General features: G+C 39.3%; 1 long non-coding RNA gene and 1 other non-coding gene across 2 annotated transcripts; both read left to right on the top strand.

Moving 5' to 3' along the window:
- Positions 1-3,041: 3,041 nt before the first annotated feature.
- Positions 3,042-3,114, top strand: TRNAT-UGU (transfer RNA threonine (anticodon UGU)). Its single transcript has one exon. It is a non-coding gene; the product is annotated as a tRNA-Thr (tRNA).
- Positions 3,115-18,902: 15,788 nt separating this feature from the next.
- Positions 18,903-20,775, top strand: LOC148703408 (uncharacterized). The gene is made up of 3 exons (XR_015986996.1): positions 18,903-19,105; positions 19,813-19,865; positions 20,587-20,775. It is a non-coding gene; the product is annotated as an uncharacterized LOC148703408 (long non-coding RNA).
- Positions 20,776-21,066: the final 291 nt, after the last annotated feature.

Here is a 21,066-nt window from a genome sequence, read left to right as displayed (position 1 = left end):
AGATAAAGATTACTTATTACAAATTTTTTAGTCCCTTCATTCCCATCTGAGAGACTCCATTCGTCAATCAATCAGACTTCGGCTACTCCATCAAGAAGATTGATTCAGTCGATTTCCCCTCTGAAGAGCAAAGCCTATCGAAAGACCTTTCACTTGAGACAGAAGATCCGGGAGTCTAGGCAATCGGTAGTTCGAGATTTGCAGTGAGTCCAAGGCAGGATTCAAAGACGGACTCTCCTTCTGTGTAGGATTCAGACTAGCACAAGACATCGTCATTCATTGCCTCTCAAAGGCATTCTTTGAATGTGTCTTCTTGAACTCTAGTAGAGATGCTTGCTTCTCTATCTAATGGTTGAGTGAGTGAGCTCATATGGGATCCCTCTCTCTCCCAGTCGAATGAGCTATCTCTATCTGGCTTGGTCGTTTTCGTCTCTTGACTTTCTGTGAAGGAATTAGGCCTTCTACCGCTGCTTTTTCTTCCTCCTGTCTGACCGGTAAACAGTCTACAGCGGCTTACAGCTGGTATCATTCCTCTTTGACCGCTTGGTCTTGCTGCTCTTGCCTTGCTTGCAATGCTGACCGGAGCCAGGTAAATCAAAGTAGGGTCGACAATAGCCAGATTCTTGTTATGACCGCTCACTTGACACAGGGGAATTGTCTGAAACGGAAGAGAATTTCTTCACAAAGGAGAGGGATTTATGGCAGTAAATTGACTTCGGGAGAGAGCGTTAGACATTAAATGAATTTTTCCAGTAGTATTGAACCGATTCGTTGATTGATCGCCCCAAGCCCGTGTTAGGTTGGGTTAGCCCTCTCTTTTCTGAATTGAGGACTCCTGAATCAAATCCGGTCCTAGAGGCATCTCGAAAGAAAATAGATATTTCTGAATTTGACGTTGAGATTGATGGCTGACGTGCTTCCCGGGATTTTGATTTCTCCGGATTCTTTGCTCGCTGCTCATTGGTCAGGAACCCCATTCGCCTTGCCTTTTGAGTCAGGATTCTCTTTTGTCTGCTCTAAATCGCGAACTAGGATAATTGCTTTCCGGGATTCGGGACTTGAAAGCACTTAATACTCATATTGTTGGGGGATTCCCTTCTAATCTAAGTTGAGGATTCTTTCTTTTCGCCTGGGGGAGGATCTATCTTATTATCGAACGAATGGGAGGAGCCGTAGCAGTGAGTGGGGGCAAATGAAATTAAAGAACAATTTCAGAACTTTTTTTTCATAGGATTGAGAACCTCAACTGAAATGAAAGATCCATACCCTGATTCGGGTTTTATTGAACGAAACCTCCTTTGATTAGGGTCAATCTTGGCAAAGGACAAAGATTGATGAGTGGGATGATCTATTTTCAAAGGAGTTTTTCTGTCGCGTATGGTGATAGTCTTCAAAGACATTTATTATGGAATCAAAGGTACACTGGGACTGCTCAACCTCGCGAATTCCCGAGTTGGAAAAATGAACGGAACCCAGACTAAATAAGCTCGCTTTTCCTCTTCGACACGGCTCTTGATTCACTCCTTACAGTTAATGTAAAAAAGGGGACTTTGACCTCACCGCGGATTCAACACCGTCTTCCTATCCTAGCCCCTTTCCTGCTCTCTTTGCTCTTGCTTTCCTTACGCCAAGCCAAAATTACCTCTTTCATTCATTCTGAGATCGAGCGACCCGCAGCATCTCTCATCGAGGCTCCATCGGCTTATCAAAAGGGTTCCATCACTCTGGCTTCGAAACCTCCGGGAACAAATGAACTATTAACTTGCTCAGGTGGGCGCTTTTCCTGACTGACGATCTTATAAAAAAAAAAATTACCCCCTTCCTGAGATCAGTTCTCGGTGCTCGCTGATCCATGAAACTGGGATTTTGGAATGAACTATGGTTATTACTACGAAGATGGACTCAAATTACTTTTTTTTTATTGTTTTTTTTGATGATAGAAAAAAATTTTCCCATTCCATAGGGTCATTCGGGATAAAAAAAACCCTGGAGAAGGACGAGTGAAAAACTGAAGTACGTTAAGGCTTCTTTATCTCTATCTGTTCCAGTAGCAGCAGCAGAAAGAAAGTTCGGGCGGTAAGCAAAAAGGGGGCTCCCTTGCCTTGGAAAGGGCTGTTCCTATCTCTCTCCTTCCTTTTGTCGCTTCTGGATGGTAGGTAGCTAATTGGTGAGAGAACGAGACTGAATCCCAAAATTCCGCTTTTCCCGTTAAAGCATATGTGGATCGTTTGACTTTTTTTTTGAATATAAAACCACTATGCCCGAGAAGGTGTGTAAACGGTGAGTCAGGTATAAAGCAACAAAGTATTCCAATTTCCATGATCTCAACCCAGTCCCAAGTTCCACTATTGGTCCTTTGCCTTATTATCCATAGGAAGAATGCCGAGATAATTGGATTCTATTTTGAAATTCGAGATGATATAGGTACAGGTCTAACTTTATCTTATCCTCTTCTCCTTTGGTCAGGCAAGTCAGCCTCTAAAAAAAAAAAAAGCAAGCCAAAGGAAAACAGATCAGATTGGTAAATCAAGAGCTTAGAAGCAGCATAGCTATGGTGGGGACACATTAGTTGAGTTGTCAAACTCCTCAAATTATAGCGTTGAACGTAACTAATTGTCAGCATAGCGCTTTACGTCCCCTAAACCTGTACTTGAGTATAGTTGTATCCCCAGATCCATTGGTAGGCTCTCCCGTTCGATATCCAATTCGAAACGTCGGATTGCTGCCTTTGTTGAATAAGGGCCTCAATAATAAAAAGATAAGGAAAAGGAAGGATATCCAATCTAAAGTCAAGTATGCCAGAACTCGTAGCCTTGTTGAAATAGTCTCCTCTTTCTTGTCTTTCTTCTCCCCTAAAAGAATAATATAGAACTAATATAACTAATAATATAGATCTAATGATATAGATATAACAATAGAACTATGAACTATATAGTTCATATTAAATTAATAGCTAATAGCCCTAAGCTAAGATCCAGCAGTTTCCTGAATTCCCATACACTATTTCTATTTATTATACTATTTCTATTTCTGTTATGTGAGCCCGCTTAGCTCAGAGGTTAGAGCATCGCATTTGTAATGCGATGGTCATCGGTTCGATTCCGATAGCCGGCTTTTTTTTCTCTATCGATTTTTCCATGATTGATAATCTCTCCTTTTCTCAAAATGTTGGATCACCGATCTTTTATGTCGTGGTAACTTGTAACTATGAATAAAAAATGGATTGGAGCAATTAGATCTCTATAGAACAAATCATAAAACGGAGCCTCAACTTCCTATATATACATATAAAAAAAATCCTATAGTCATAAAATGGAGCCTCACCGATCTATTGGTGGCCTGGTTCCATAATGAGTTCTTTTTGACCTGCCTACCACTTAGAGGATTTTTCACCTGTGTCTCTTTGTGTGGCAATGTTGACGCACCACCCTTGGGGTTCATACAAATCAAAATGACTGGAGATGTCATTGCAAAAGTCCCGCCTCCTTCGAAAGAGAGTTCTATATGGAAGCATAATCCATCTTGGAAAAGAGGGTACTTTCTACTACTACTATTGATCGACTCCAGGGAAAAGTCTGTCAATATATCCCTCTTGCTGATGCGGGTCAACTCCTTTAGAGGAATTGGAAGTATGAGACTAGACTCACTCTCCACAATTGGATGAATCGAAAGAAAACAGGCTACACTTAGATCGATTAGTCCAAAAGAGATCTATTACCAGTGTTCTTTCTCTATTAGGTGCAACAAAGGATGATCTAGGTGAGGTTGAGTGCTCGCTTTCTTCCATCGACCGGAGCTCTTTGGATTGATCACTTGTCAAGGACAACCCGGAATTCCCGCTGACTGTCCAGCAACGGAGCCATAAACAGTAAGTCATATTATCGGGCAACTCCATCCATGACAAGGTCTCATGGGTCTTGGTCGGGGGCTTCGACCCATAGAGAACAGGGTGGCTCTCAAACTGAAACACATGTGGTAAGGTCTTTCTTTGTGTGCATACCAACCCGAGTTGGATCAATGAGGATGGTGTGATCTAACCTCTCAATCGTCGGTTTCCCCATGACTGAAATAGGATTATAAAAAAAAAAATAGGAAAGAAAGCTCATTAGGTCAAAACGTCGTGAGGGTATAGTTCCTGACTCAATCCACCTCCATCCACTTTGCTGAATACAAAAAAGAACTCATTCTATAACGAAATTGGATCTATTTCTTTCACACGGTCAACTGGCATTCTCCTGGCTTATCTAGCAATCTTATCTCCATTGGACAATTGGTTGACAATGACTGTGAAGTTCTTTTTTCTCGATATGGTTGTACTATGCAGGATCAGGTGTCAGGGAATGTGATCACACAGGGGCCTAAATGTGGACGACTCTTTCCTTTACACATGCCTATACCAGCTGTTGTTCGTGATTCCAAGTTGTTTTTCTTTGCTTGTATTACTGTCAAAAATAAGTAAGATGTGGCATAATCGTCTAGGCCACCAAACTCCAAAGTTTTACTTCATGTACTAAATTCTTGTTTACTTACTAAGAAAATTCATTGTTCTTCTAAAGATGTTGAGTTTGATTGTTCTAGCTATAAATTGGGCAAAAGCAAAGTTTTGCCTTTTCCAACTCATAATACTCTTTCCACCAACTGTTTTGATTTGATTCATACTAATGTCTGAGTATTGCACCTATTGTTTCTCATGCTCAATATAAATACTTTGTGACCATAGTAGATTCACATGGATCTACTTTCTTCGGTCAAAATCTAAAGTCTTTGAAGTATTTAAGAATTTCTTAGCATTCATTAAAAATCAAGTTTCCACTTGCATCAAGACCTTAAGATCAGTTTCTGGTGGAGAATACATGTCTCATGAATTTTAGAATTTTCTCTAACAAAAGGGAATCGTATCTCAACAATCTTGTCCATCTACTCCACAACAGAATGGTTTTGCTGAAAGAAAGCACCATCATCTTCTTGATGTGGTTCGAACTTTGCTTCGAGTCATTTGTTCCATATGGATTTTGGGTTGAAGCTCTTAGTACTACAGTTTACTTAATTAATCGATTTCCAGCTTCTAAATTGTGGTATGAATCTCCATATTTTTGACTATACCATTGTCATCCAAGGTACTCTGATCTTCATACTTTTGGATGTGTCTATTTTGTCCATCTATCTCCTCATAAGCGAAATAAACTTTCTGCCCAGTCTATTAGATGTGCTTTTCTTGGCTATGCTCCTCACCAAAAGGGTTTCATGTGGTATGATCCTGCTGCTAAGAAGATTCGTGTCTCAAGAAATGTTATATTTTTTGAGAATCAATATTTTCTTACATCTCACATTGAGTCTCCATCCTTACCTTTCATATCCTTCTTACATGATTTTTCTGTTGACAATTCTACATCAATTGTTTCTCCTTCTACAACAAGGTTTAAAGCAGGCTTTGTGTATAAAAGGTGTGTTTGTGATGCTGGCCCACAACGAGATCCTACCCCACCACCTGAAACTACACCTATTCCTCAACCTCTTCGCAAGTCAACCCGCCCATCTCGTCCTCTAGATAGGTATGGATACCCAGCTACATCTTTAGTTGCTACTTTGTCTACTATTTCTATCGCATCTTGTTATACCAAGGCTATAAAACATGAGTATCGGTAGAAAGCAATGTAAGAGGAACTTGATGCTCTAGAACTGAATGATACTTGGGAGATACACTACAACAATAAAGGGTTTTGGCGAAATTTTTTTTCTTGCGACAGTAACCGCCAACGCTTGTAAAAAGCGTCGGTAAAAAAAGGTTCCGCCGATGCTTATAAGCGTCGGAATATTTATCACCGATGCTTATAAGCGTCGGCGTAGGAAAAAATACGACCACGCTTATAAGCGTCGTCATCGGACTTCACTCCTCCCACCACAAAACCCAATCGACCCCCTCTCTCCACAGCCCACAGCCCTAAATCCTCAGCGACCCCCTCCGTCCACGGTGACCGACCCCCTCCGTTCTCAGCCCTTTTCACCGATCTCAGCCAATCTCCTCCGACGAGCGATCCTAAATCGCGTTCCTCCGCCGCATCTCCTTCCCCTCCTCCCCCTCTCCGTTGGCCTCCTCTTCGTGGCACAAGCACATCGCTATGTGTTACTTCACAGTGATATAATATCCGAGTATCGCAGGTTAGTATGATTGTAATCTTCTTATCTGTCGTATCAGATATAAATGCTTAGCTAAAGAGTTTCTGATCGTGCAGAGAATTTTTAGTAACTCAGCGAAGCATCAATAATAACATTCGTCCTACCCCAAGAATTGAGCAAAGATGGTTGGTTGAGTTATTTTCTGAATGGCTATTCAAATAGGTTAGACATTTAATACATTAGGTATTTTTATAATTTTTTTAGACATTGTCATTGAATAATTAATCATTGCTTCTATAATTTTTTAGGTACCCACGATGATGGAGAAAAATTGTTCCGATGAATTAATAGTCATTGCTCGAGGTCTGAACAATATTGTCAACAGATATGATGGGTTCATTATAAATGGTTTTAAATTTCACACTAAAGAATGTGAGAAATTTAGAAAAACCTAAAACAGTGGAGTTATGGTTGAGGCGGAGGGAAAAACTTATTACGGTGCCCTGAAGGATATTTATGAGCTGGATTATTATGGAAACTCTAAGGTAGTACTATTTCGATGTGATTGGGTGGATATAAACTCATCTAGAGGTTTGAGACAAGACATAAATGGTTTCACACTTGTAAATTTTTCAAGGTTGATACATACCGGTGTGCTATTGAAAGATGACCGATTCATTTTTTCATCTCAAGCTCGACAAGTATTTTTTGTATAAGATTCAAAAGATAAAGATTGGTTTGTTGTCATTAAGATTAAACCTAGGGACTTGTATGATATAGGAAAAGGGTTGGAAGAGGAGGATAATGAGACTTATACTCAGTGTATGCCTTTTAATATTATGCCGACTGATGGATAATGAGAGAGTATAGTTTCATAATGGTAAGAAAAATTTACGATGTAAACATTGAGTAATGTATTTTTTATTACTAATTCATTTAGTATTTAATTATTATTTAACTGATATTGATTCATTTTTGTGCATACGTAACAAAATGCCCCGAGGAAAACGATTCAGAGATGTGGAGTTCCAGCAGTCTTAAGAGATGTGGAGTTCCAGCAGTCTTAGGTGGGATCTTCTTCTGCTCAGTCCATGCGACCCCAGCAGCACGAGTCCGAGTTTCAGCATGAGTTCCAGTCTCAGCACGATCCAGGCCAGGAGGTTATGGATGACTTGCATAGCCAAGGTAATTTGATTTAAAGTGCATATATTAAGTTCATTTACAATCTAATTATTTTAATTAATTTGCCTCCAATGTTTTAATGGATATTTTATTATTTTTTATAGATGAACAAGGGAGAGTGAGGTTGACACGGGGTTCCTCTCGAGCACGGGATGTGTGGCAGCTTCGTGAGGATGAGAAGATAGTCATCGAATGCAATGAACTAGAGCAGCCCATCAAGAGGGCTGGAAGCCTTTTATCAAGTTTCTTAGGATCGGTTGGGCGTAGGGGTCAGTTGTGTCCGCTCAACTATCATAAGTAGAATGATATGCTTTCTTCTTATAAAGTTGAGCTTCTTAAATTTGTACAGATAAAGAATTGAATTTAATATTGTTAATTTGATACCTACTGTATGTTAATTTGCTTACTATTACAATTTTAATTTTTCGATTTAATATTATTATAACATTCTTTACTTTGGTGTAGAAAAAGTTTGTGCTCCCTTCAAAGAGCCATGATTGAGTGTTAAAGTCCCTCAACCGCAAATGGAAAGAATATTAGTCAAAGTTGAAGGCCGACTGGAAGTGCGAGGGTATGACAGAGGAGGAGGTTGCTCGTGTTTGTCCTCCTGATGTATACCATCATCGGTGGAGGGAGCTTGTTCACTATTGGTTTTCTGAGAGAGGACAGGTTGTGTATTCTCTCTCAATACCTTATATAATGTTTAATACATTTAATATATTACAATGTTTACTTTTTTCGTGGTAGACATATTCTGACATTGGTCGATCCGCACGAGCATCTCAGACAATTTCTCACACTTCAGGCTCGAAGAGTTATGCGAGGCTCAGAGCTGAATTCGTAAGTTTTTTTGAAACTTTTTGAAACTCTTGTATCATATAGCATGTATCATAATATGTAGCACTTCCAATATACTTTTTGTTGTAGATGGAAGATGATAGAAGAAAACCTGGTGAGGTGGAGTTCTATCAGATGACTCACATCCACCGAGATGGCAGCTTTGTCCGGAAAGAGTCGAGAGATATAGTTGTATGTATTCATTAATAATTTGTGCAACTGATTTTTCATGTATTTAAATTTTTCAAAAATTAATTTGATTGTTTTTGAGAGATATAGGACAGAGCTACATCCCTTATTTCAGAGCGTATCGGAGAGTCATCTTCAATCGGCAACACCAGAGGTATCGAAGCTCAGATGTTTACCGAATTGATGGGCTCGGAGCATTATGGTCGAGTGAGGGGTTATGGCGTTAGAGTTACCCCCACTCAGTTGTCTGCAGTGGGTAAATATACTCAAGATGCTAGACAGAGTAGTAGCACTACAGAGGTTAATGATCTGAAGGCAGAGATAAAAGAGTTGAAGCAGAGCCACCAGACAGGGATACAATCTTTGAGGGCTCAGATTAATCAAATTACATCTTTGTTGCATCAGTTTGTCCCTCCTCAGGTAAATTACTACATCTACTTGAACATTTTACATAAGTATCATATTTTTTTTAAAGAGCTTAATAATTTTCGTATTCTTAACTTCTTAAGTTTTTTTTATTACAGGTTCCTGATACTTCATCTGAACGTAGAGATGGTGATGCCAGTGACCCCTGAAGCATTTATTTTGGAGTTTTATATGTATTTTTTTATGCTTTTCGAAGTACATTGTAAACGTAAATTAATAGTACGAATGTAATTTGACAATATGAATATTTAGATAAATATGTTTGATTTTGTGTATATCTCGTTTAGTGTGTGTGGCTTTGATTTTGTAAACAGGGTTTAAAAATTTTTTAATTTTTTTTTAAAAAAAATATTATGCTAACGACGCTTTAAAGCGTCGTTAAAATCACGAACATATATCACTTAGCGACGCTTTAAAGCGTCGTCGGTACGTTTGAAGTAACGACGCTTTAAAGTGTCGGTAAATTGAACATTTACCGACACTGTAAAGCATCGTTAAATTCCAATTTGCGACGCTTTAAAGCGTCGCTATGTTTTAAATTACCGACGCCGACGTTTTTAGCGTCGGTAAAGCGTCGCTAATTTTTGACGTTTTTGGAAGCGTCAGAAAATATTTTCTCCACTGTAGCATAGGCGACGCTTTACCGACGCTTAGGAAAGCGTCGGGATGGTTTTTACCGATGCTTAAAAGCGTCGCTAAAGGCCAAAAAACGCGTCGCTAATGCCCAATATTCTTGTAGTGATAGTTCCATGTCCATATAGCAAAATTGTTGGCAGCCTTGTCTATTTAACTGTAACTCGGCCAGATATTTCTTTTGTAGTTAATCAAGTCAGTCAATTCATGTCCTCACCTCGAAATCTTACATGGCTACTATTCGTTGAATAATCAGATATCTTCTGGGTTCTCCTACACTTGGCTTATTTTTTCCTACTAGATCTTGGCTTATTCAACTCGCTGCTTATAATGATTCAGATTGGGCTGGGTTCCCCGACACACGTCGCTCTACGACGGGTGGTGCATGTACCTTGGCAGTGCTTTGATTTCATGGAAGTGTAAGAAACAAGATCGGGTCGCTAAATCATCTACTGAAGACGAATATCATGCCATGTCCTCTGCTTGTTCAGAAATTATTTGGTTGCATGGACTGCTTTCTGAACTTGGATTTCCCCAATTTATTCCGACTCCTCTACATGCAGACAATATGAGTGCCATTCAAATTGCAGCAAATCCAGTTTATCAGAAGTGCACCAAACATATCGAAGTTGATTGCCACTCGATTCGTGAAGCTTTCAATACACAAGTTATTTTCCTGTCACATATCTCAAGTAATTTCCAAATTGCAGATGTCTTTACAAAGGCTTTGCTACTGGTTTCTACACCAGCATCAATTTGAAAAGGGGTGTCAAAGCCAACTATCAATGATAGCCTATCTCCGGTATATATTGCTGTAAATAGAGATTTGATTTTGAAATATCAAAGCCAGCTGTCGATGATAGCCTATCTCCAGTATATATTGCTGAAAATAGAGATTTGATTTTGAAATGTACTTTCCATAGTTAGGTTGTATTATATTTATTACATGCTTAGATTAAGGAGTCTTAATTGCTGTAATTAATCTCTTTATTCTATATAATGAGAAAGGACTCAAAGGAGAGGGCATCCTTTTCCAGCAAACCCTTGTTTTGATAGTATGATATGCTCAAAGTCTCAAACAATAGAGCAAGAACTTTGTTTAGAGAGAATTGCTCAAATTATGTATTTTAGGAGTGATGTCCTAATCTTTATTTTCCTTAGAGTTTGTTTGGTAGCAATAATATATAGAAAAAAATTAAAATTTTCATGGAAAAGAAACTAATTATTCCCAATAAATTTTGCAAATATTTTGACTTTCTATTGAAATAAATATATAAAAAACTAGAAATTTCAAGAAAATAAGTTTCCCAAGCAGTTTTCATTTGGACAAAACAAATCTTCAAAGGTGAATGCAAAAATTCAGCACCCTCTATAAAATTATTAAAAAATTATCAACTTGACAAATTATATGAAATTTATCTCAAAATGTTATTCATGTTAAGTGATTGTTCCATGAAGAGAAATTACAGTATATTACATATGCATGGCACGTGAAAATTACTAGTGTGCATGTTTATACATGTGCATAGTAGTAATACACAAATGGTACAATCATAATATGCAAAGGGTGCACAAAAAAGTACTTTACAACTGGCACCAAATCCAAAATTGGTAGTCAAAAACTTAAAAATTGTAATCATTAGATATGATCTAGAAGGCATAAAATATTTAAATACAAAAAAATGATTTGGAGGCTTCTAGTCTATGCATCAAGAAACCTCAAATATATAGCAATAATTGAATGTTATAATGTTTTAATTTTGGGATGACTTGATGCATAGGTAGAGGTCTCCATATCATATTTTTCTAAGTATAAAGATATTTTATATCTCTAGATCATATTTAATGGTTTATACTTTTTTATTTTTTTGACTACCAATATTAAATTTGGTAATGGGTGTAAAGTAGTTTCTTTACATGCTGTGTACTATAACCACATCTTATGTAGGTGGTAGGTGTAAAGTCTTTTTTAACACCTTGTGTGTAATACAACAACATCCTTTATATATATGTGTATATATATTTGTATGTGTGTATTTATGTATGTATGTATGTACTCTTTGTAAAAATGAAAAATAGTTTGCCCAGTCTTTTTTGCTCCCCTGGCCACATGAAAAAAACAAAAAAGTTATTTCTTGAAACACTTTTTTAATTACAAAAATCAACCAAAATCCTTCTTTTATGTCTTTTTAAAACTATACATATTCTTTGTCAATTTCGAAAATTTACTAAAAGTGGATTTTGTATTAAGACATATTTAATCATTAGTTTGCAAGAAAGATTGGATTTCTTTTCACAAACTAATACTTATTTAAGGATTTTCGGATGCTTTGATCTTTTGGTTTTAGTGTGAGATGAGTGATAGTTTAAACAAATATGTATTAGATATTCGAAACATATACATACATACATACGTATACATATTCATACACACACACACACATATAGACACACACTAATATGTAGATATATACATCCATATATATGCATACATATATATAATATAAATATATACATATGCATATATACAAACATGCATACATACATACATACATATATATATATATATATATATATATATATATATATATATATATATATATATATGTATGTATGTATGTATATGTATATGTATGTATGTATGTATGTATGTATGTATGTATATGTATATGTATATATATGTGTGTGTGCGTGCGCGCAAGTCTGTACATATATATACATATGTAGAGAGAGTGGGAGAGAGAGAGAGAGATTGGCTTTGCTTCTTTCGAGAGGAGAGTGTATGTGTTCCTTTCGATCTCATAATCCATATTGGGGCATCCAAATCGAAAATTCATGCAGTTGATCATGATTTGTACCGCTAAAAAATGTCTGAAAACTAATCATGCATTTTAATGATCTCTCATCTAAGCATAATATAGACACAAAAATGAACATCTTACATTATATTAATATGTTAAAATGCACAATGATGCTTTTAAGTTAAGATTGATTTTCTTCATCATTATTTGATGTATATTATAATTGTAAAGACCCATACGGACATATATTTAGCCCTACATCGATTATGCACTATGTAAATCTTGGATACTTATATATATATCCGAGATATCTAAATTAATATTTCAGCTAATCTTTTTATGTAAGCATAGGTTGTTATAAATAGTAGCAAAGCAGACAAAGCCCATGACCTATGTAGAGTAAGAGGTGCTATAACACGAGCCAATTTAGATTGATCGGAGACTGATTATAGTGTTTGTGATTAGACTTATGGTACTTGTGATTAGATTTCAATGGATATAGACTTTTAGCATGGTGAGGACACCAGAGCTTAAACTGGAGAAGTATGTGAGAACTAGCGTGAGCATATATTTAGTCTCACATAACTATGCACCAAGTAGATCCTAGATATTTATACAAGACCAATAAATCCAAATAATATTTTCCAGCTAGTCTTTTTGGATAAGATCCTACATCATTACGGTAATACTCTTAAACATAACTACAGTCTATAACTTCAAAACTTTCTCATCATCAACAACAGCATCTGGCCCATTGGGTGCACTAACTGAACCAAAAGGTGCGAATGAAGTACTAATTTGAAATTCTTAAATCTTCAAACGAAAAAAGAGAGATATGTCATTGAGCCACTATGTGGGTAAGACTCAAGCCCGACTTCGTTTCTTTTCTTGCTTGCATACGTACTATTTAGTCCTCAAACTATGCTATATTAAAAACCCACCATAGTGGCTAATAAGAAAAGAATGCTGATGTGAGACCCTGGAACTGGGCCCAGTCCATTTGACCGGCCCAGTCCCAAACCTTGGCCTCACGTGCAACGCACGTGAGGCAACGGGATGGAATTCCTTCCACGTGAGGCAACGGGATGGAATTCCTTCCATCCCGAAGAAGAAGGAAGCCCTGTTTTTAGGGCTTCCTCTCCTTCTCCTTGAGGCCACCGAGGAGAGCCGCCACACCAAGAAGAGGGAGAAGGGGGGATCCTTCTTCCTTGGGCTGCCGACCAAGAGAGAGGGAGAGAGAGAGAGAGAGAGAGCCGAGCAGCCACAGCACGGACGACCCTTTCCTCCTCCGTTTGACGCCGGAGAAGAAGAAAGCCGCCGGATCTTCGCCAGGGCTGAGGTAAGGTTCCTAACTTCATCTCTCTATTAAACCATTTGAAAAAAGAAAGAAAGAAAGAAAGAAGAGAGGGAAGAGGGGACTTACCCGTGTGCGGCCGCGAGCATCGCCGACGCTGCGGGTCCCCGCCGCGAGCTCTTCCTCTCTTGAGCTCTCTCTCTCCTCCATGGGAAGAAGAGAGGGTCCGTCGCCGCCCTTCCGAGCCCTCTCTTCTCCACGGGACGGAGAGAAGGCCGACCACCGCAAGTCGCGGGCACCGCTGACCGGCTGCAGGCGCCACCGGCACCGCCGGCCTTTGGCCGCCACCCCTTCTGAGCCTCGCCACTTGGAAAAAATTTCGAGGAGCATTTTATGATAAGTATTTTCCTCGGAGTGTAAGGATGCAAAAAGAGCAGGAGTTTATTCATCTAAAGCAAAGGAATATGACTGTTGCAGAATACAAGGCTAAATTTACCGAGCTAGCCAAATTTGTTCCAAAGTTAGTCGAGGATGAGCTAGATCGAGCGCATAAATCTGAGATGGGACTAAAGACTGAAATTAGAAAACAAGTGGTACCTTATGAATTGACTACCTATGTAGCTGTGGTAAATAAGGCTTTAATAATTGAAAGGAAAGTTAATGATGAATGGTTGGAAAGGAAAAGAAATCAAAAGAAGAGGAATAGATCGAATGAATTTCAGGGGCAGAGCAATGAAAATGCCGAAAGTTCAAACAAGAAATCCACAAGTGACAACCTTAAGCAGATGAATATCAATAAATGTTCCAGATGTGGTAAGACTCATGCTGACAAGGATTGCCATTGGAACATCGGTGCCTGTTTTAGATGTGGTAAGATAGGTCATAAAATTGCAGACTGCCCACAAAGAAACGAGAATAGATCTACTCAGGCAATGGAAGGAAGCCAGGGGCCAAAGACTCAAGGAAGATTATTTGCACTTACACAACAAGATGCACAGGCTTCTGATGTGTTGACGACAGGTATTAATCTAGTCCCAATATTTATTTTTATTTATTGTCTAACCATACCTACTGCTCTTTGTTAGACAACTCATTATACTGCTAGAAAAGATTAAATAGTTACATAACATTTTTGATTAGTTGTCAAAAGAAGAATATAAACTTTTAAATTTCGAAAGTGTTCACACGGATTAAGACATAATATTGAATGTACCAAAAAGCAAGTAATTCTAGGAAAAAAAAAATCTTGACTTGACATGGGTATGTTGAGGTTTAAATCAGTGTGTGCAGAGGAAGTGTGGTGAATGGAATTATTTGACATTGGTCAGACAAGATGACTTTGATTTGAAAAGTGTTATGACTTGATTTGAAAGAAGTATTTCCTACTCTTGAATTGCATGTACGAAAATTTCATGGACGAAATTTTTTTTAGGAGGGGAGAATGTGAGACCCTGGAACTGGGCCCGGTCCATTTGACCGGCCCAATCCCAAACCTTGGAATTCCTTCCATCCCGAAGAAGAAGGAAGCCCTATTTTTAGGGCTTCCTCTCCTTCTCCTTGAGGCCACCGAGGAGAGCCGCCACACCAAGAAGAGGGAGAAGGGGGGGATCCTTCTTCCTTGGGCTGCTGGCCGATAGAGAGGGAGAGAGAGAGAGAGCCGAGCAGCCACAGCACGGACGACCCTTTCCTCCTCCGTTTGCCGCCGGAGAAGAAGAAAGCCGTCGGATCTTCGCCGGGGCTGAGGTAAGGTTCCTAACTTCATCTCTCTGTTAAACCATTTGAAAAAAGAAAGAAAGAAAGATAGAAAGAAAGAAAGAAGAAGAGAGGGAAGAGGGGACTTACCCGTGTGCGGCCGCGAGCACCGCCGATGCTGCGGGTCCCCGCCGCGAGCTCTTCCTCTCTTGAGCTCTCTCTCTCCTCCATGGGAAGAAGAGAGGGTCAGTCGCCGCCCTTCCGAGCCCTCTCTTCTCTACGGGACGGAAAGAAGGCCGACCACCGCAAGTCGCGGGCACCGCCGACCGGCCGCAGGCGCCGCCGGCACCGCCGGCCTCTGGCCGCCACCCCTTCCGAGCCTCGGCATGGGGTCGCATCTTACCCTCCATGGTCGCGGGAGAAGAGGGGAAGAGAAAAAGAAGAAGAAGAAAAAAAAGGAAGGAGAGGAAGCTTCGGGAGGAGAAGGAAAAAGAAAAGGAAAGGAAAGAAAAGAAAAGAGAAGGAAAAAAAAAGAAAAGAAAAGAAAAGAAAGAAAAAGAAAAGAAAAAAAGAAAGAAAATAATAATAATAAAAATAATAATAAAATAAAAGGAGGAGGGTGGTTTACGGGTATGAACCCGAATCCGAATCCGAACCCGGGTTGCTAGACACTTCTGCAGGGTCGGCCCTGAAAGAATGTTAAAATTTAAGTTTTATATATATTGTGATTAATTTTAAAAAAAAATATGATTTTTGGATATTAGGTTCTGCGAGGAATTTGTGAGATTAATTGGATTTGTTGTGGATCGCGTACAATGTAAGTAATGAACTGCCTTCTCTAGACTCTTCATTTATATAATATTATTTTTGCATCGAATAAATTGTTAATGAATTTATATGTGATTTATGAATTTTACGAGATGATGCTTTGAATAAAAAATGGATATATGAATTGGAATAATATTTTTCGGACTATTGTTATATTACTGTTTTGCATCGTAAATGCATATTTAGATCGGATTATGATATATCTATTATGTTACAAAAGAATTTTGATGTGCATCAGATTTAGAACTCTCAGCCTGGCTATGTTCTGGACCCTGCCAATAGGGGGTTATGCATTGGCAATTCTGGCCCCACCATAGGGTATAAGTGTGGTATTCTGGCCCACTCCGCAGGATATAAGTGCGGTATTCTGACCCACTCCGTAGGGTATAAGTGCGGTTCTGTTTCTGACCTAGCCACAGGGTATAAGTGTGGTCGTAGCTAAAGGCTGATGAGATGAATATGATTTGTTTCGAATCAGATTTATGATTATGTATATAGATATTTAAAAAATATGAATTTTAATGAATTTGTGCTTGAAAAGGAGTTGATTATGTTATTATGTTGATTCATCGTAATTTATATTTATATTTTATGTTATTATATGAATTGACTAGTTAAGGTGTTTATTACTTACTGGGCTGTCTAGCTCATTATACGATTTCTTGTTGTTTTACAGATTCTGAGAACTAACCTATCGGAGATTTAAAATGGGAGAGCGACTAGAAGAACTGAAGCACAAGTCATCCTAGATTAGGCTTTATTTAAATTGATGTTTTATCTTTATTGTTCCGCTGCGTATTTAGAACTGTGAGACTATATAATTTGGGTCAGTCAATGGAGTAAGATTGCATTTATTTCAGTTGAATTATTTTAGATATATATATAATTGAGATGTTTGGTTAAGATGCCTTGCATGCTCGTAGGGAGAGTTTCCTACGGGTGTGCGACGGTTGGCGCGGACCCCCGGCTCGCGATCTCGAGCCGGGGGCGTGACAACTTTTATGGTATCATAGCATAATTGGATAAATTATGAGATAAGAAAATCTGACATGACATGAGTGTAGGTGGGTAGACACTAGGGACATTGGGGCGTTAGTATATGATGATTGTAGCAACCATTCTATGTACTTGTAACGAACTGATAAGCTTATTATTGGCATGTTGCTATCTGATAGACATAGATCAGGATGCCTCCACGTCGGACGAGAAAGACTACTCGCAGAGCTACTAATAAGGCACCCAACCCGCAAAATGACAGCACGCCCCAACAAGTTGGTAACACCCCTCAGCAGGAGAGAGTCGTCAATCCTGCTAGTGATACTCAGACAGGACAACAAGAACCGGGCCTAGGCCAGGTTATGCAGACCATAGTGGGCCTTATGCAGATGCAACAGCAGTTGCTCCAACAACAAGCGCAGTTGCCCCAGACACAACCACAGCAAGGACGAGGGGAACAGTGTGAACAGCGTAGCAGTATAGCTGAATTTAAGAGGCTGGCTCCTCCGGTTTTCAAGGGGACTACAGAACCGTTGGAAGCAGACAATTGGCTTACAGAGATGGAAAAAGCATTTGCTGTCTTGAGATGCCAGGATGATGAAAAGATTTTGTTTGCATGATACATGATGCAAGGTGAGGCATTCAACTGGTGGCTGATGTTGAACATAAATATGAGCAGGATAGGGAGCCACTCACTTGGGAAAAATTTTGAGGAGCATTTTATGATAAGTATTTTCCTCGGAGTGTAAGGACGCAAAAAGAGCAGGAGTTTATTCATCTAAAGCAAAGGAATATGACTGTTGCAGAATATGAGGCTAAATTTACCGAGCTAGCCAAATTTGTTCCAAAGTTAGTCGAGGATGAGCTAGATCGAGCGCATAAATTTGAGATGGGACTAAAGACTGAAATTAGAAAACAAATGGTACCTTATGAATTGACTACCTATGCAGTTGTGGTAAATAAGGCTTTAATAATTGAAAGGGGAGTTAATGATGAACGGTTGGAAAGGGAAAGAAATCAAAAGAAGAGGAACAGATCGAATGAATTTCAGGGGCAAAGCAATGAAAACGCCGAAAGTTCAAACAAGAAATCCACGAGTGACAACCTTAAGCAAATGAATATCAATAAATGTTCCAGATGTGGTAAAGCTCATGCTGACAAGGATTGCCATTGGAACACCGGTGCCTGTTTTAGATGTGGTAAGATAGGTCATAAAATTGCAGACTGCCCACAAAGAAACGAGAATAGATCTACTCAGGCAATGGAAGGAAGCCAGGGGCCAAAGACTCAAGGAAGAGTATTTGCACTTACACAGCAAGATGCACAGGCTTCTGATGTGTTGACGACAGGTATTAATCTAGTCCCAATATTTATTTTTATTTATTGTCTAACCATACCCACTGCTCTTTGTTAGACAACTCATTATACTGCTAGAAAAGATTAAATAGTTACATAACATTTTTGATTAGTTGTCAAAAGAAGAATATGAACTTTTAAATTTCGAAAGTGTTCCCACGGATTAAGACATAATAATGAATGAACCAATAAGCAAGTAATTCTAGAAAAAAAAAATCTTGACTTGACATGGGTATGTTGAGGTTTAAATCAGTGTGTGCAGAGGAAGTGTGGTGAATGGAATTATTTGACATTGGTCAGACAAGATGACTTTGATTTGAAAAGTGTTATGACTTGATTTGAAAGAAGTATTTCCTACTCTTGAATTGCATGTACGAAAATTTCGTGGACGAAATTTTTTTTAGGAGGGGAGAATGTGAGACCCTGGAACTGGGCCCGGTCCATTTTGACTGGCCCAATCCCAAACCTTGGCCTCACGTGCGTTGCACGTGAGGCAACGGGATGGAATTCCTTCCATCCCGAAGAAGAAGGAAGCCCTGTTTTTAGGGCTTCCTCTCCTTCTCCTTGAGGCCACCGAGGAGAGCCGCCACACCAAGAAGAGGGAGAAGGGGGGGATCCTTCTTCCTTGGGCTGCCGGCCGAGAGAGAGGGGGAGAGAGAGAGAGAGAGCCGAGCAGCCACAGCACGGACGATCCTTTCCTCCTCCGTTTGCCGCCGGAGAAGAAGAAAGCCGCCGGATCTTCGCCGGGGCTGAGGTAAGGTTCCTAACTTCATCTCTCTGTTAAACCATTTGAAAAAAGAAAGAAAGAAAGAAAGAAAGAAAGAAAGAAAGAAGAAGAGAGGGAAGAGGGGACTTACCCGTGTGCGGCCGCGAGCACCGCCGACGCTGCGGGTCCCCGCCGCGAGCTCTTCCTCTCTTGAGCTCTCTCTCTCCTCCATGGGAAGAAGAGAGGGTCAGTCGCCGCCCTTCCGAGCCTTCTCTTCTCCATGGGATGGAGAGAAGGCCGACCACCGCAAGTCGCGGGCACCGCCGACCGGCCGCAGGCGCCGCCGGCCTCTGGCCGCCACCTCTTCCGAGCCTCGGCATGGGGTCGCATCTTCCCCTCCATGGTCGCGGGAGAAGAGGGGAAGAGAAAAAGAAGAAGAAGAAAAAAAAGGAAGGAGAGGAAGCTTCGGGAGGAGAAGGAAAAAGAAAAGGAAAGGAAAGAAAAGAAAAGAGAAGGAAAAAAAAGAAAAGAAAAGAAAAGAAAGAAAAAGAAAAGAAAGAAAGAAAGAAAATAATAATAATAAAAATAATAATAAAATAAAAGGAGGAGGGTGGTTTATGGGTATGAACCCGAATCCGAACCCGAACCCGGGTTGCTAGACACTTCTGCAGGGTCGGCCCTGGAAGAATGTTAAAATTTAAGTTTTAGATATATTGGGATTAATTTTAAAAAAAAATATGATTTTTGGATATTAGGTTCTGCGAGGAATTTGTGAGATTAATTGGATTTGTTGTGGATCGCGTACAATGTAAGTAATGAACTGCCTTCTCTAGACTCTTCATTTATATAATATTATTTTTGCATCGAATAAATTGTTAATGAATTTATATGTGATTTATGAATTTTACGAGATGATGCTTTGAATGAAAAATGGATATGTGAATTGGAATAATATTTTTCGGACTATTGTTATATTACTGTTTTTGCATCGTATATGCATATTTAGATCGGATTATGATATATCTATTATGTTACAAAAGAATTTTGATGTGCATCAGATTTAGAACTCTCAGCCTGGCTATGTTCTGGACCCTGCCAATAGGGGGTTATGCATTGGCAATTCTGGCCCCACCACAGGGTATAAGTGTGGTATTCTGGCCCACTCCGTAGGATATAAGTGCGGTATTCTGGCCCACTCCGCAGGGTATAAGTGCAGTATTCTGGCCCACTCCGCAGGGTATAAGTGCGGTTCTGTTTCTGGCCTAGCCACAGGGTATAAGTGTGGTCGTAGCTAAAGGCTGATGAGATGAATATGATTTGTTTCGAATCAGATTTATGATTATGTATATAGATATTTGAAAAATACGAATTTTAATGAATTTGTACTTGAAAAGGAATTGATTATGTTATTATGTTGATTCATCGTAATTTGTATTTATATTTTATGTTATTATATGAATTGACTAGTTAAGGTGTTTATTACTTACTGGGCTGTCTAGCTCATTATATGATTTCTTGTTGTTTTACAGATTCTGAGAACTAACCTATCGGGGATTTAAAATGGGAGAGCGACTAGAAGAACTGAAGCACAAGTCATTCTAGATTAGGCTTTATTTAAATTGATGTTTTATCTTTATTGTTCCGCTGCGTATTTAGAACTGTGAGACTATATAATTTGGGTCAGTCAATGGAGTAAGATTGCATTTATTTCAGTTGAATTATTTTAGATATATATATAAAATTGAGATGTTTGGTTAAGATGCATTGCATGCTCGTGGGGAGAGTTTCCTACGGGTGTGCGGCAGTTGGCGCAGACCCTCGGCTCGCGATCTCGGGCCGGGGGCGTGACAGCTGAAATTAGAAATCCAGTTTTACCGAATGAAATCCGCACTCAACTAAAAAACTCGACCGTCTTTCTCCAAAATGAACAAACATAGCGAGTTCATTCAACGAAAACTGAATGTACATCCTGATCATGTCAATTCACCCCGTAAAACCCAAACACTGAG

This window comes from Phoenix dactylifera, chromosome 5, assembly GCF_051530095.1.
Source record: "Phoenix dactylifera cultivar Ajwa chromosome 5, Ajwa_hap1_PhDact_Kaust_v1.1, whole genome shotgun sequence".
Classification (NCBI taxonomy): Eukaryota; Viridiplantae; Streptophyta; class Magnoliopsida; order Arecales; family Arecaceae; genus Phoenix; species Phoenix dactylifera.
The sequence above is the reverse complement of the archived record's forward strand: the minus strand, read 5'-3'. Positions and strand labels throughout refer to the sequence as shown.